Below are 13,371 nucleotides of genomic sequence, written 5' to 3' on the forward strand. Positions count from 1 at the left end.
ATCCTGCAGGGAACGTTTACTTATTTAAAAGCAGCTCTTTCCACCGGACTCCGGTTTAATTAATTGCACCATTTCCATCGATCTCGAGTTTTATAAAAAGCTTGGCTCTAGATGGCACATTGTCAGCAAAATTAAACTAGGGGGCCAAACGTAGTTTAGACGGGCTCTCAAAAAGCAATAAGCGGGAAGCACTGACATAGGTTTCAAGTAGCAAACGAAAACGCATCTTAAAAATAAGGCTTTATAACACTTGTCCAGCCAAAGCAGTAAGGGGTCGCCCATCCCCAGCAGTTGTCATCACCGTGTGCTGTTTGTGAGTGGAGGTGTGAGCTGACTGATGGCGTCCCGAGCTATCACCCGGCTGAGGCCGGCTGTGATCGCTCCTTTCGAACCCAACCCCCTAGGTGCTGTAACACCACCAGGCATCCCTCAAATAAATACACCTCCCTCCCCACCTGCAGAGCAATTTCCATCCGAGTGAGCCAACCTGCACCAGGGTTTAATGCTCTCTCCACTGCATCCCCCTCCACCAAGGAAATGTGTGCCCGCTGCTATAGGAACACGGTTAATCTCTGCAAGCAGATGTCAGCCTCCAGAGCTGAGAAAATGACTTTGTTCTTCAGGAGCAGGGAATTTAAAATGCACCAAGTCGCAATGCCCTGATGAATTTGGTAACTTAAACCCAGAAAGGAAGCACCTGCTTGCTGAATAGCCGCCTAATTAAAGCCCCGCTGCTGCTTCACGTGTTCCTAACTCAACGTGAGCGGCCTCTCGCTGGTTAACAACAGCCTGGCTGTGGCCAAACAGCTACGCGGCAAAAAGGAGCAGAGGGAGCTGCTGAGAGCAAACCCCTCGTGCCACTGCTCTCAAAGGGGAACCTGCTCAGGCCAGAGCTGATCCCTATGGGCTCAGACCTGCTGAGGAGGCAGCCAAAGCCACCCCAAGAAGACACGCGGCCCCCACCGGCCTCCTGGCGGTAGGCCAGCTTGCCCCCCGGAGGCAGATTTGGGGCCCAGGCCCAAGTTTGAGCTGCGTGGCCCCGCCGCTGGAAGAAACGAGCTTCCCCTCGCCACGCTGCGGTTAAGGGAAGGCGCCGGTAAGCTGCGGCTGAAGCGCGGCGTCCTCTTGTTCGTTCACACCAGCGCCGGCACGGAGTGAAAAATGGAAAAAAAATGCACACGAAAAGACAATTTTCAACCAATAAAGTAAACAAAAATAAAAGCCAAGAACACCAGGGAGCGATCAGCCTGCGGTCAGGCTTAGCAACCACAACCACAAAAAGCAAGAAGACGCAGCGATCCCCTGGACCGAGCTGAAAATAAAGTGGGCGGGCGGTCACGGGGCTGCCCGCAGCCGAAGGCGTCGAGGCCGGAGCAGAGGCTGGAATCGCCTGGTGGCCGGTGCCAGCTCCTTCACCACCCTTCTGCAACCACGCTGGTCGACATTTCGGTGGGGGGGAGGAGGAGAAGGAGAGGTGAGGGCAGAGGAATCCGTGGGGTGGGCCCGGGGCAGGGCTCTGCGCTCTGCTGGGGAGCTCCCTTACAGCCGCCCCGAGGTCTGCTCTCTCAGCAGAGCCAGGTTTTCAAAAAAGAAATACTTCCAGCATAAACACTTCCCCTCTTCCTCCAGAGCCGCCACAACTCCTCTGCTCGCTCCTCGGCCTGGTCTCGCTGCCCAGACACCTGCCCCGCCACCTCGTCCCTCGGTGCTTCCTTCCTTAGGGGCTGAGGAGCACAAGCAGCAGACAGGTGGGCCACGAACCAGACCAAGCAGACCCCGGGCTTCTCAAAAACTGAGACATGACGTGTTTTGGCGTGTAAATTAACCACAGCTCTGCCAGAAGATCTATAAGCAGTTTTCTTACCTGTGTATTTCGTGTACAAATAACCTGTGGTACCTCACTACATTAAGGTCAGGGCATTCCTGTCTTCTCCAGCCGGGATTCCCCCCAGTCAGGGCTCCAGCCTTCTCAGGGACCCATTTTGTCTCATCTACAAAAGCCTTTTCTTTTCTTTTGCTATTCTAGAAGTCTGCAGTGAAACCTACGGATCTCCAACAACCCCTGTAAATCCCCAGCCCTTGTTCTGATTTAAGAATGGCCGTGACAGTGCAGTATCACCATACCATACTTATCCTTGCAGACATGTAACTCCAATTCAACAATCCTATTACATATGCTCCTAGCATTTGTACAGAGGAGATTTAGCCCTGAGCTCCCCATTGCTTTATCTCTTTGCGTGTTTGCCAGTGCAGAAATTATCTCGGGCTATAGACAGGTCACATCCAAATGCTTCTCCTATCTTGCTGCAAATCTCGAAAGAAAAGCAACCGTCACGTAGCCTGCACTACACTGTCAAGCTCCCTAGCTCGGTTTTTAATAGCCACCCCTATGGCATGCCGTGGAAAGAGCTGGTTATGCTATTTCCCTAGCATCCCTTCTCTAAGCGATGCTATCAAAAAGACAACTCGTGCAACCAAGGGGCCCCTTGACCCCCATTCCAAGGTGGCAGGGCAGGAGGACCCTGTCACACCTCTAAGGACCGGGGGCACTCCACAAGCGGTGGCAGCAGGAGCCCAATGAGCCAAAGGGCAAAGAGCTGGCCTAGAGCACAGCAGCCAGAACGGGAGCTTCCAAGCACAGAGACAGCAAAGGGACAAAAACAGGGCTACCAACCTGGTGAGGGGCCTGGAGCACAAGTCCTGTGAGGAGCGGCTGAGGGAGCTGGGGTTGTTTGGTCTGGAGAAGAGGAGGCTCAGGGGAGACCTTATTGCTCTCTACAGCTACCTGAAGGAAAATTGTGGGGAGCTGGGGGTCGGCCTCTTCTCACAGGTAACTAGCGATAGGACTCGAGGGAATGGCCTCAGGTTGCGCCAGGGGAGGTTCAGGCTGGAAATGAGGAGACATTTCTTCTCAGAAAAGGCAGTCAGGCACTGGAATGGGTTTGCCCAGGGAGGTGGTGGCGTCACCGTCCCTGGGGATGTTCAAGGAAAGGTTGGACGTGGTGCTTAGGGACATGGCTTAGTGGGTGACATTGGTGGTAGGGGGATGGTTGGACCAGAAGATCTTGGAGGTCTTTTCCAACCTTAGTGATTCTGTGAAAATGAGGATGAAGGAAGAAATGTGCTGAGAAATGTACTGAGATGGAAAAAAGCACTCCTATGTTTCAGTGGCTTGCCCCAAAACTTGGAGGTGGGGTGCTAGGGTACAAGCACAGCAGCCCAGCACGCTGCTGGCAGGGGGAATCATCCTGCCCTGCCTCTCCTGCCTCTTACTCTGATCCCCCCACCCCACACGGACCTTCTTAACTTAGGGACATCACCAGCTGACCGTGGCTTTGCTGTGGCTGACACTATTTACGCAAACTCATTGCTTTTGTCAGCAAGCTGAGTCACCACATAGCTCTCTCCATACCTCAACGAAACATCCACCTGTTCCATAAGAAATTGAGAGAAAACGTTTCTGTTTCATTTATTCCAAGCGCACTGTTCCTACAGGCTTATCCTCCACCATACGAGTTCACATTTCTTGGATCATCTCCTACGTCTAACACCAAAACCCTGCTTTAATGCTGCCTTGCCATTCACCTGCTAGGAAAATCCTCCCTCTTCTGCTGTGGTACCCCTCCTGTGCTATTGCGCAAGAGCTGTCTCTTACCTCATCCCATTTTTTCCTCATGTTACGCCTCCAACACATTCTTGACAACTCATAGTTTAGTCACTATTGGCAAGTCTAAACCCTGGCTATGCAGCATTTGCCGGCGAGGCGGCTCTACCTCCGTGAGAACATCAGCCCCGCTTTCTCAACGCGCAGCCCTCAGCACTTCTGACGCTGCAGCCCAGGGACAGCCCATGGAGCAAGCAGCTCTCTCTAGAAATCTGCCCTCTTCCACTATTTCCGCTATTACTGTAGAAGTTACACCTGCGGATGCTTTGGACTTGCCTTGAAGCAGCTGTACTTGAGGAGCACTACCACAGAATCGCAGCCTGGCTGAGGCTGGCAGGGACCTCTGGAGGTCCCCTGGTCCAGCCCCTGCCCAAGCAGGGACACCTACAGCAGGATGCCCAGGACCACGTCCAGCTGGGTTTTGAAGATCCCCAAGGAGGGAGACTCCACCACCTCTCTGAGCAACCTGTGCCATCGCCTGGTCACCTGCTCAGTGAAAAAGTCCTTCCTGAGGCACACGCACAGAGAAGAAAGGATGGACTGAGACAAGTGGGCTTTGTAAAGTGTTTTATTCTGCACTGAATACTGACCATGACACTAAACCCAGGAGAGCTGCAGCCACATGCTGGTCACATTGGTGCCTGAAAACACACCCGATGATGCCAGCTTCCTCTTCAGACATGTGGCACGGAGCACTGGTGCTGACATCAGAGAGGCAGCAGGAACGCAGGGCCCATCAAAAGAAAATGTAGGATAATAGTGTCCCCTTCAGCAGCAGCCCAGGATTGGAGCACACACACACACACACACACGCACAAACTTTCCAGCAAGTAATTTATTTTTTTTCTGAAAAGCAAGTCCAAACAGGGAGCGTGCTGCAATGAGCCCGAGCCACGATCCCTCAGCACCACCAACACTGTCCAAAACAGTTTCTTCTTGTGTTTTTCCCCATAAGCCTCTAACGCAGATTGCAGGTTTGGCTTCAGCACACCCGTGGGGAATATCTCACCTTGCCCTGTGAACGCAGCGTGTCCCCCCGCAGCGAGGCATTCCAACTAACCAAGCCCTGTTTCGCTACCAGCGTTGCCCTACCAGAAATAATAAAAGAAATGGTTGCAGGGTGCCTACGGATAACCCCAGCCCACACTGCTGAGCTGCATTTTCCACCCGCCCTTGTGTCAGCTTCTCTTGCTGTTCCCCTGCCCCCTTCACCCCGCCGCAGCCCGACCCCCGGGGGCCTTTCCTTGCCCCCCAACCCTGCTGTTTCCGACATCCCTTCATCACCCTCGTCCTCTCCCTCCTCCCATGACCTGGCACATGTCCACCAGCCCACAAGCACCGCCTGTCTTCTCTGAGCAGCGCTGCTCCTGCCACACCAACCAGCACCCTCCTCGCCGGTTATCCTCAGCTAGCAAATGCACTGTGGGGTTTAAACACTGTGAAGTTTAGGAACACGAGAGCCTCAGGAGGGGAAAAACACACTAATAATTAGTAGGACCTTGGAGAGGAGGGCTGAGTAACAGCCGTTGCGTGTATGCCCGCTGTTTTTCCTTAAAACACAGCTTACGCCTGAATTCAGAGGACATGATTTTTTTTCTGAGGAGGAGCCAGGCACGGCCTCTCCCGAAGGCACCGGCTTTGCTTCCCCCAGCACCTGAGGAGATTTGCCATGACTTGAACTGAAGCCAGGCCCCTGGAGGAAGCACAACACGGTGTAGCGTGCCACGGTGACTGCTGCCGTGCAGACCAGATGAGACCGGGGGCTTCGCCTCCAATTCCTGCTCCACAAGCACTTCTCCAGTGCTAGAGCAGCCCTGGCAGAAACGCCTCCTGGCTACACAAGCACGCCTACGCTTGTAGCAACATGAGCTTGCTTTCACGGCTACCTTTTGCAGATCTCCTCGCAAACGAGCTCGCGGATTCCCAAGGACTCCCGGACAAGGAGCCGCCGGTGCAGGTGATCGCTGCTGTTCTGCCCTCGAGCTTCTGCGGGTCTGTGTGTCAAATGTATCAAAGACAGCAGCCTCTTCTCTGCTTGCATTTCTAGTTTTCCCTTCAGATCATCTTCTCTGGCATTACCAGTTCTCTTTCATTACTGCTCTTTTGTCTCCTGGTCCTGTCCATGGCTCCAGCCATTGCCTATTATGTTGCCAAAATTATTTTCTATGTGCCCACCCAGACTTTCTCTTCCTTCAGACTCACCCTGTCCATCACTTTCTCAAGGACACCTTCTTCCCGTTCATGTCATTGCTCTTTGTGATAAGGCAGCGAGGTCCCAGTTCACCCAGGACTGAGTACGTCACTGCCAGACCAACGCGACAAATAAATCTTTTCACAACGTGGGCAACCATATGAAACAAGGCGGCAATATGCACGATGCTCCTGCACCAGATCAATGTTTACACACACACAAACCGTATATATAAATGCTTTCTGAGAGGAAGGTGGGATCAGAGAGCTCTTCTAACCCACACTACTCTATGATCCTGCAGTCTTTCTGGAAGCAAAATAATAGAAGGCTAAAATTGGAAATAGCATTGTTCATTTGACAGCAAACAGCAGAAACCTTCTTCTTCCCGGCTCTGCTGCAGCTTCACAGCGTGACCTTTGCTATGACGTTTCACCTCTCAAAGAAATCACAATTTACTCCCGTTAAAACAGATATGACTTCAAAGGTCTTCCTTTGCAACACACCAAGTGATCTACCAATGAAAAGCGTGATGTAAATAAGCAGGTAATTATGACTGCTTAAGACCGAGGAACATTGTCGACTATTATTATTTTATCACCTGAAAAACCTTTAAGTATAAACCAACAGTGAAATTCCCTGTAATTCAGAAAATATTTCTTACTTCTCCCTTTCTTCAGTCTGTTTTGGTGAGGCAAGGAGGGTTGAGTTATGCAAATACGCTGCCTAAACTAGATCCAGGAGCCCTTCTTCACAGCGGCTGAGAGGCTGGTAAGGACGAGGAGCTCTGAAGTTTCCTGCAGAAATCAAAATTTCCTGTGGCAGAGAATTGCGGGCTCTGTCCTATTTCAGGCTCTCCGCCGGCGTTTTCCAAAGGGACAATTTCACCTCTAGAAAGCGGGGAGTCATTCAGTTAGCACCAGGATGGGCGCGATGATGTTTAGTTTGATAATGCAACCGTCAGTGGGATTTTGAAATGTCACTCCCACACCTAGCAGATGCAGTTTGCTCATTCCTCGTTTTAGAAAAATGTACTCAAGTTCCTTTTGTAATTGATGCAAAATGTTTCACAGGGCTGGAGCTTTATTTTGAAGGGAAAAAAACCACCACTCTCGTTCCCCTTCAATTGAAAGACATTTTAATTAATTCTCTTGAACATATTTAAACTGTTCTATCCCTTTTAAAGACGCTTTTACAGGGACAAGCTACCTCCTTAAGTAAACCCCATATGGCACAGAGTTGAACTAAAAATCCCGAAAACCAAGACAAAAAGAGAGTTGATTCAAGAACATGGATCCTCCACCTGTCATTCTTGGCCCTGGCTTTGCCAAAGCTTAACATCTGTGGATAACTCCAGGAGGATGACCAAGATAAATGTTTGTACAATGTGAGCTTGAAAATATAAATTGTTTTCAAACAATCACAACTGGAATGACAGTATGAAAAATGAGCGAGAGGAGACACCAAAAACCTGTTGGAGAAAGATGATGAGTTCCCGTTAGGTTTGGCACCTTACCTTACAAATGAGCTTACTTTAAGTAACCAAAATTAATCTCTTAGATGAGCTTGCCTTTTTTTTTTTTAAAGTAACGTTTTTCAACCCACAGAAAAATCGTGCCCAAAAAACCCCACCAACCCACTTTTCACACCCTCTTGACCCCTTAACATTTCTTCCTCCTTTTAGGCCAAATGCATGTGGAAGAAGAGAAAAGGCCCTGGAAAACAGCCCCAAGAATTACTACACCTTGAATCCACGATATATGCAAACAGGATACAGGAAGAAAATTCATTTCTGACTTAAAAATTCGCTTAGGAATAAACTTCTGATGCTTATCTTGTGGCAACTACATCTACTCTCCTGCAAGTCCTGACATTGAACTTCATGGAAATTGGACTAGGCTGCTAGGAAAACTGCCGTGACATTTTCTAAGGGCCCAGATCTATATACCCATATGGTTATCTTTAACTTCATAAACTAAACATATTGGATTTTTTTCTCAAGGTTAGAACACTGTTTGCCCTCTTTTCCATCATGCAAAGTTTAACACCGAACTCAATTGGTTTTGGTATTTGTACTATACCTAAGGCAACGACCACTTTCTGATCAGCATTAAATTCAGCTCATTCTTAAAAACTCATCGCAGTCCTCTCAACTGCTGCTCTGTTTTCACAGGGGGTTGGCTGAATTTTCTTCTCTGAGAAGAAATGCAAACACTGTCCATACATATAATGCGTGTGTGCATGTACATATATGTGTGTGTGCATATATGTGTATGTCTGAGCCCATGAAACAGTTGCTAACATTTGGTTGGAGGAAGCAAGAGAAATAAACCCTTTATCGAATTCTGGGTAGTTGTTGTCTTCCATTACACAGTTGGCAGGCTTCCCTCACAAAATTTATGCACTAAAATTAGCTCTCACAATTGCAATCAACTGTAACAATCAAGCATGAGTAATTCAAAAAAGAGAAGGTAAGCACAGAAAACAATGTTACAGCACTGCAGCGATCTTCGATTTATTTATAATTATGTCCGGCCTTTTTATCCATCGTTCGTAAGGCTGCAAGCACACAGACTGTACGCAGAATAAATTATTATCAAGAAGCTTCCTTCTGCCATGTCCCAGAACACTTCCTCGCCGTTGTGTTCTTGGCGTGCTCTCCCCTGTCTCGGAAAAGGTCTCGGAAAAGGAGCTGCGAAGGGACCCTAGAAACTCTCCAGTGAAGAAGATGCCCATCTCTGCCTCCCCAGGCCCCAGCTTTACCCAGCACCTTTCGGACAGTTTCGCATTGTGTGCACGTGGGTCATGGGTGCCCGTTCTTCTTCTCCTTGCCCCCGTTCCTGCAGTCTAATGGCTCGGGTGCCGCTGCTCTCCCTGCCTGCTTCGCCACCTTCCTCGCCCAGGACCCATCCCGGAGGACGGGGATGGCGCAGCTCCACGGGACAGCCTGGCCTTGGCTCTGTAAACTCCCCAGGGCCGAATCCTGGCCCCAGCACCACCTGTGGAGCAGCAGGGAGCACCGGGATCTTTCCAGCAGAGGAGATGAGGGATGGGACCCTGGAGCAGCACCAGGGCTGCCGATGGCATTAGCAAGGTGCAAGCAGGGACGCGCACATCCGGTTTGAAAACACGAGCTTTTTCCAGGGATCCCTTGCTACGGCGTGGGGAAGGGTTAGCAGATAAAAGCCGTCTCACCCACCAACAGCACAGCATTAGTAACCCTCCTCAAAACGATCCGCATCGCTGTGAATGACTCTGAGACAACTCCTCAGTGACTTGGTTGATAGGCAGATTTTTTATCATCCTCTCTAGCGCAGATGGTATATATTGCGTGTGGTATGGTGCCAGAGCAGAAATCAAAGTTACAGGCAGCCTTGTACAGATTTTTTCCCCCCTGAAACAACAACTCATGAAACTAGTAATAAATGTTATATTGTTTGGAACGAAAAGCAGATAATGTATATAAACTTCTGGAAACTAAACACATATGGCAGGAATATGCTGGAGAATATAGAATACTCTAGAGAATGTAGATAATGAAAGGCCCTCTCTCTGCAATTCAGAGTAAATATTATATCTGACTGTCCCTTCTCTCCCACATCCACACGAGCAAATCAATGTCTGGCAACCCCCTTGAATTTTGCAGTTCTCTATTTTCTATACTAACAATCTACGTAACTTCTGGCCCCTGAGAACCTACATCTTGCATGTCATCACATATTTATACTGAATTACCTACCACTGTTTTCATTCACTTCTGAATTTTATTTTATGTTTTTTTAAAGAGGTCACAGCTGAATTATGAAGGAATAAACCTAGACAAACAAGCGTCTGGTATTTAAGGAACACTTCACTTTTGCAAAGACAAGAGTCAGAAAAGCTTGTGTGGTACAGCTTGATCAAATCAGAAGCCAAGTCCTCAAGTACTACACATCTGTCTCCCCAGCTCAGTTCCTACCAGCAAACACTGCTCTGACCCAGACCTCTTGCATTTAAGAGAAAAATGAGCAGAAGACTCAATATTCTTTGTATCATCTAGAAGCTATTTACAGTAGTCAACATAAATCAAATTAAACCTTTCTGGACACAATACAGAGCCCACCAACAACAGCTTAAGAATTTTCCACTGACTTCATCGGGCTTTGGCCCAAGCCTTTAATGTAGCTCCTCACTGATCTCCCTTCACACCACGGAATTCACATTCACAATTCGTATCAGATAAAGCCAAGGAGGCCTCTCAGCAAAGTGCCCAGAGAACAAGCTGCCTCCTTGGCAAAGTCTACCATTGAGTAAAGGTATCAGCATTGTCAAAAATGGATTTAGTACAATACTGGCTCATATGACACTAAACAGAAGCTGGTATCCAGCACATCTTGCCTATATTTCATTTCTTCATTGAACACACCTGTTCATCTCATTCAAGATGAGGGCTAAGCTGTTTGAGCAGCCCCGTTACTTTGTGAACCATTTCCCTGAGCAGAGAAGCAGGCCCAAGCAGGAGAAACCCTCCCCATCCAAAACATTGCTGCTCCCCAGAGACAGTGACGGGGGCAATTTGCAGACTAAATGTGATCTGTGAGCGCAGACAGAGCCTCATGCCCAGCATTTTGGCACAGTATATTTCGTGATTCATCCTGGCTTGTATCAGATATAGCGAGGCCAGCAGGACTATGGAAGTGAATGTCCTGCTGTACTCGGCTCTGGTGAGGTCACACCTCGAGTGCTGTGCTCAGTTTTGGGCCCCTCACTACAAGAAGGACATTGAGGCCCTGGAGCATGTCCAGGGAAGGGCTACGAAGCTGGTGAAGGGTCTGGAACACAAGTCCTGTGGGGAGCAGCTGAGGGAACTGGGGTTGTTTAGTCTGGAGAAAAAAAGGCTCAGAGGAGACCTTATCGTGCTATACAGTTACTTTAAAGGAGCCTGTAGCGAGGTGGGGATCGGTCTCTTCTCCCAGGCACCAAGTGGTAAGATAAGACGAAATGGCCTTAAATTGTGCCAGGAGAAGTTTAGGTTGGTGATTTGGAAAATCTTCTTCACTGAAAGGGTTGTGAGGCATTGGAACAAGCTGCCCAGGGAAGTGGCTGAGTCACCATCCCTGGAGGTCTTCAAAAAACATGCAGCTATAGAGCTTAGTGACATGGTTTAGTGGTGGACTTGGCAGTTCTAGTTAAAGGTTGGACTACATGATCTTAGAGGGCTTTTCCAACGTAAATGATTCTAGGATTGCTTTTTCTTCTCTCTGAAGTGAGCATTGCAACGGGTTCTCCTGTAAAACTCAAATTAATTGATTTTTTTGGCTAACAGATTGAGCTGCACCTGCAGGTTTGAATCGCTGTGCCCCTCCACATCTACAGGCAAACTATCCGTCAGCAGAAGGAGGTGACTGTCAAAACTGATACCAGAAAACGAGAGTTACAAAATTTTTTTTAAATGGGAAGTCTTTCAGATGAGGGATGCAACTTTCTTTTCAAAGGAGAAGAGAAATCCCAAGAGCCCCATCAACCCAATAGTTATCCACCTGAGAGGACCAGGTCCACCGGGTGGGCAGGCAGAGCAGGAACATGAACCAGGGCTCCCACCTCCCAGCAATACCCTGACCACAGCCAAGGCAATGCTCATCCCTTCGCTCTCTCTCTGACGCAAACCCAGTTTTAAATCCAAGCACGGTGAGAACGTTTTTGGTATAATCACGTTTTACAAGAGAGAATTTATGTTTTCAATACAACTGCAATTAAAAGTTATGCAAAAAAACACAGGGCTGTTGCCAAGTTGTTTAGAATTCCTCATTTTGAGTTTGCATTAAGATTAAAAGGAAAAACAGCTGAAGGAGTGGGACTTAAAAAATACATGAAGTGTAACGGATAGTAAGGAGATTGCTAGAGGAAAGAAAATGGAGAACTGAAGCCGATAAGCAGGGAAGGGGAATACAACAAGATATCAGACTGCAGAACGCCCTCCAAAAGCAAATGACAAACTAACCACAGCAATCGGCATCGCCACAACAGAAGGCAGCAACTGAACACATCTCTATAAACCCTCATCCTCCTGCAGTGCCAGGGAGACGCAGCGATATCCCAAACACTGGATCTGGACCATTTGTAAATTGGAGAGACAGGGAAAAGAAAATGGTCATGCTCCAGAAGTAGCTTAAATATTTCCCGGACTAGCAAAACAACAAACAAACAGAAATAGCAGCAGAAACTTATACACCCACATAGCGAGAAAGGAATGACCTCCTTAACCGGCTGTCCCACTCCTCCACGTACCTGGGACTAGAGGTCCACGAGCAGACCCTTAGGCAGATAACTTCAAACATGGCATGGCCGACATGGGCACTAGACCTCTTTCAAGACCAGGTGCTCAGCGAGCAGATGCCTATTCAGATAACGAGCTGTAAATAAAATCATACACATGGATACACAGAAGAAATATTTTGGCTTCAAAGGCATTTTTCTTCAGCATGTAAACATTGCAGGAATTTTTCTCGTGTCTCAAATAGCATTACTCTGCACACAAAGTCAAGTCTACTCACGGTATGGTTTATTTTTCTCCAACCGTTGGAAACAAAACGACAGCCTTCAACCACTCGGAGAGACCGCAGCCTAACGTCCTGAGGTTCAGAGATGCTCTGCAACGATGGGCAAGTTATTTTTGGAAATCTATCTGGTTGCTAGGGCAAATTCTTGTAATGATGCGCACCATCCGCCAAGCAGAATCTGGTTTGCAATTCAGGAGGGGAGGAAAAATTAAGATGAGGCATGACTAACCGGGGGTAACGTGAGAAGCCAAGTGAAATGCCGCACTACACAGAAACACGGTTAGGGCTCCCATCAAGGCTCAGCTGAGCTCCTCCATGAAACACGCCTGGTTGTTTTGAGCCAACAGAGCCCAGATCACAGGCTTGAAAGAAATCTCAGAAGGTTGTACAAGGCATCCTGCTGCCCCAAGGCAGGATTAACTACACCTAAGCGGTACCTTATGCAGGCCATACCACTACTGAACAATAAACATTTGTTCGTACAACTATCTCCCATCGGTTTTATTTGTCTTTACACAGGGGAGTAAATGAGGCAGACAGAAATGAAGCAATTTGCCCTCAATTGCACACTAAATCTCCTGCAAAATCTGGAAATAATTCCAGATGTTTAGAAAACCACAAATAACCCATTGATCAGTTTTCTAGGAGCTGTATCGTGGTCATCTTCTCATTTTCAAAATTACCAGAGCCTCAGTTCACATCGACCTGTTACACATCTGGATAGTCTTACGCATGTTATAAAAGCCCACAACAGTTTTTCTATCCAAATTCTAAGCTTTTAGCTCTAGAAATAATCTTTTGAAGGTTAACAGATGGCAAAGATGGTAAAGCAAGGACAAAGGGAGGAGGGGGTCATAAAATATTTTCCATTTTCTTCACTAACAATGAAGAATGGAAACTTGCACGCTAATGTTAAAACACACCAGCTTTGGATGACACAAACAGGAAAAGGTTGTATAATTTATATTTTAGTGCCATAT

The 13,371-nt window shown here is 48.1% G+C and overlaps 1 protein-coding gene across 4 annotated transcripts in view; it reads right to left on the bottom strand.

Annotated features, from left to right (window-relative positions):
- The window catches only part of TIAM1 (TIAM Rac1 associated GEF 1), a 189,949-nt gene that overhangs the window by 143,624 nt on the left and 32,954 nt on the right, over window positions 1-13,371 (bottom strand). The gene's annotated exons all lie outside the window — the stretch shown is intronic.

The sequence above is a fragment of the Cygnus atratus genome, chromosome 1 (assembly GCF_013377495.2).
Source record: "Cygnus atratus isolate AKBS03 ecotype Queensland, Australia chromosome 1, CAtr_DNAZoo_HiC_assembly, whole genome shotgun sequence".
Taxonomy (NCBI): domain Eukaryota; kingdom Metazoa; phylum Chordata; class Aves; order Anseriformes; family Anatidae; genus Cygnus; species Cygnus atratus.